Raw genomic sequence first — 4346 nt, 5'->3', positions numbered from 1 at the left:
TGTGTGTGTGCTCTTCAATTCCTTTCATTAGTTTTTTGTAATCTTTTTTCACTGTAGAGATCATTTTCTTGGCTACAATCATTCCAAGAGAATTTTCTTGAACTTATCATGAATGGAATGGTTTCATGACATTTTCAGTAACTTCTTTCTTGGTGGATAAGGTAACTACTGATTTTTCTTTCTGTTGTTTATATACCCTGAAAACCTAGTGACTTTAGCAGCTTTAACTATTTATGGGGGTGAAATATTTCAGATTTTCTGTATATAAAATAATATCATCCATAAGTATCATTTAATTCCTTTATTTCTTAATCAAGTGTTCATTATTTCTCTTTTATATTGCTCTTTGTAAGACTTCCAGTACTACGTTGAGTCAAGACTGTTGAAAATCATTATCTTTGTCTGCTTTTTGATGTGAGAGGCAATGATTTCAGTTTTTCCCGATTCAGAATGATGCTCATTGGGACTTTTTCATATGTAGCCTTTTATTGTATTGAAGTACATTTTTATACCTATTCTTAAGGAGTTCTCTATGTTGTGATGTTGAATTTCAATAAATACTTTTTCTAGATAGGTCAATATTATTATATAATCTTTGCTCTTCATTCTGTTCGTATATTTGTGGTTTTATTTTTGAAACCATCCTTGCATCTCTGAGACAATTCCAATTTAATTATGGTGTCCGATACTTTTATCAGTTATTATATTTAGTTATTTAGTGTTCTATTGGTAATTTGTACTTGATAACTTTACACAACACAGTTATTGGTCTATAGTTTTCTTGATCTGTCATGATTTTGGTGGGAGGTTAATGTGGGACTTACAATATGAGGTTTCCTTTGGAAGAGTTTTCTACCTCATTTTAATACTTTTGGAACAGTTTGCAAACTAGTATTAATTCTTCTTTAGCTTTATTATCTCTTTTGATTTCTTTACATTTTATCCTTCTCTTTAACTGGTTTTCCTTTCCTTTTCTTTCTGTTCCTCTCCACCTTCCTAGTTCCCCTTACCTCTGAAACAATTCCTTGCTGTCTCACAGCATCTGTTGTACATTTTTATTCTTATTTATACTTTCAGTTTGTCACACTAGAGAGACAACACATTTACAAATGTGCACCCAAGTTATTGCATTTAAAATTAAGGCCTCAAGGTCCACCCATTTAGGCATAGATGTCTCAAGTTTACCATTCTTTATGGGTTATTACTCAATTGTGTAAAACAACCAAATCTTTTTTTATCTGCTCATTGGTTGATGAGCATTTAGATTGTTTTCAAGACATAGCTATTACAACCTATGCTGGCATAAACATGGGGTTGCATATCTATTGCTGTAGTACAATGCTTTTGCTTCTTTTGAAAAGATACTATTTATCAACAAATTAACTACTTGGGTAAAATGAATCCACTAGTCCTAGCTTTTAGAAGAATCTCCACACTGATTTCCACATTGGTTGTACTAGTCTCCACTCCAACCAACAGAGAAGGATTCCTTTTTCTTCACAACCCCTTCAGCATTTGTTGTTAGATGATTTCTTGATGATAGTTGTTCTTTCTGGAGTAAGATGGTATCTCAGCATTGTTTTCACTTGCATCTCTGAAATCTTCAATGATGTTGAACTTTTTTTCATATCTTTATTGGCCAGTTGCATTGCTTCATCTGAGAAGTGTGCATTCCTCTCAGATGCCCATTTTTAGTGTTTTGTTTGTTTGTTTGTTTGTTTGTTTGTTTGTTTGGAACTGGGGATTGAACTCAGGCCCTTATGTTTGTCAGCAAGGGCTTATTCTACTGAGCTATCTCCCCAGCCCTGGATGCCCATTTTTAGTGTAATGGCAGGGATTTATTGTTATGAGAGACCTAATTATAGGAATAAAAGAGTCTTTATTACTTAGCTGGCTACCCATGTGCTTCTCCCCTCCAAACTGGGGAGCACAAAGGCCAAATTCTTTGTCTCCCTTTAGCTTATATAGATTCTTAAGTTGCTATGGGGAGTGGGATGGAGTGCCATGCCTAACTATATGAATGGGGTCATTGCCTAGGTAGAGAGATTTATGGCTACATGTGGGCATATGGTTTGGCTCTTATTTTCTTTAATGGGTCCTGCTTTTTTCCTTATCTATTCCATGTTTGTGAGCTTTTAACATGAAGGAGGACATGACGGGGGGAGGAGTGAAAGGTGGAGTAATTCAGGCAAATGGGGAGTAATTCCCAAATGGGGAGACCTAGCTCAGCTTTCTCCATATCACTAAAGCATAGCAGGCAGGGGTCAAATAATTGATTTCTGCCTCAGTCTCTCCTACTTCCAAAGTAAATAGGGTACTATGCTAGAACTTTTTTGGCTTTGGACGCCATGTTCTGCACTAGATTGGGTCTTTCAATTGTGGAGGCCTGAGTTTTAAAAATTCTTTGTAGTTTCTACATATAAGCCATTTATTCAAGAGACAAATGGCTAAAATATTTTTCCATTCTATGAGTGTCATTTATTCAAGACACAAATGGCTAAAATATTTTTCCATTCTATGAGTTATTTTCCCCTTGTTGGTGATTTCTTTTACGGTGCAAAAGCTGTTACATAAGATGAGATCCAAGTTATTGTTCCTTTGAAGTATTTTCTATACATTCTGGGTTTTGTTCATGAACTTTCTACCTGAAATTATGTCTTCAAGATTTTTACCTACTTTCACTTCCAATAGACTTAGTGGTCCTATTTTAAAATTTGTACCTTTGATCCTTTTTTTAACTTTAATTTAGCACATGATGATAGACCTGGATCTAGTTTTAGTTTTTGTCTTATGGAAAGCCAGTTTTTCAAGCACCATTTGTTAAAGAGTCTATCTTTGATCCACTGAATTTGTTTGGCCCCTTTGTCAAACATAAGGTGACTGAGTGAGTTTGCATTGTGTCCACATCTAATCTGTCTCCTTGATCCTCAGGTTTGATTATTTTTCCCAGTACAATGATGATTTTTTTCACAGTGGCTTTGTAGTATAATTTCAAGTCAGGGATTGTGATTCCTCCTGCCAAGCTTTTATTGACCAGTTTTGCCCTTGCTATCTTAGGTTTTTTCTGACTCCAAAGGTATTTTAGGAATGCTTTATGTAGATCTGTGAGGAATACTAATGTTATTTTGTTCAACATTGCATTAAATGTGCATAACAATTTTGGTAGTACAGCCATTTTCTCGATGCTGATTCTTCCTATAAATGAACAAGGAATATCCATGTTCTAAAATCTTCTTTCATCTCTTTTTTCAGAGTATTATTATTTTTATTGTGCAATCTTTTGCTTCATCTGTTAGATCAACTCTTAAGTATTTATTTATTTTTTTTTATAATATTGTGAAAGGTGTGGTTTCCCTACTTTTTCACTCAGTGAATTTGTTTTTGTGTACAGGAAGGTTATTGAATTTTGTCATTTTATCCTGAAGTACTATTGTTTTTTTTATTAATTCTATTAGTCTTTTGCTTAATTCTTTTATTATTTCCTGTAACTAAAATGTCATCTGTAAATAATGATAATTTAAATGTTTCCTTTCCAATTTTTATTTATTTTATTTCTCTCTCTCTTGTCTAATTGTTCTGGCTAATATTTCCAGAATTATATTGAATAGGATAGTGGGTATCCTTCCCTTGCACCTGTATTAGAGTGACAGCTTTTAGTTTTTGTGTGTTTAGAACGATGATGGCTTTTGGTTTGGCAAAAATGGATTTTATCAGATTGAGGTAAAGACCATCTATTCTAATTTTCTTTAGGATCTTTTCTAATTTTTTTATGTATTTAGTACAAGATCCACAGAGTCTTGCTACACAGATCGGACTCATGATGATCCTCCTGTTTTCAGTCTCTCAAGCACTGGGATTACAGGCATGTGCCAACATGCCCAGTCTTTTCTGTAGGGCTTTTATAATGAATGTGTGTTGGACTTTGTCAAAAGATTTTTCTATGTCTGATGAGATGATTGTGTGGCTTTGTTTTTGGCTCTATTGATATGTGTAAAGGTATCACATTTATATATTTCCATATGCAGCCTTGGGATATATCCCATCTGATCATGGTTGATAATCTTCTTGATGATTTACTGAATTTTGTTTGGTGTCATTATATTAAGGATTTTTTGCATCTATATTCATTAGGGAGATTAGCCTATACTTCTATTTTTGGTTGGGTCTTTCTCTGATTTTTTCATCAGTGTAATACTTACCTCTAGAATTGAGCTAGGGAGTATTATTTCCTTTGAAATTTCATTGAAGAATTTGAGGCATATTAGGGTGAAATCTTGTCTAAATTTCTTAGAGAATTCAGTTGTGAACCCATCAGGACCACAGCTTTTCTTTGTTGGTAAGTTTTT

Source organism: Octodon degus, unplaced genomic scaffold (assembly GCF_000260255.1).
Source record: "Octodon degus isolate 3935 unplaced genomic scaffold, OctDeg1.0 scaffold00220, whole genome shotgun sequence".
NCBI lineage: Eukaryota > Metazoa > Chordata > Mammalia > Rodentia > Octodontidae > Octodon > Octodon degus.
Note: the sequence above shows the minus strand (reverse complement) of the source record.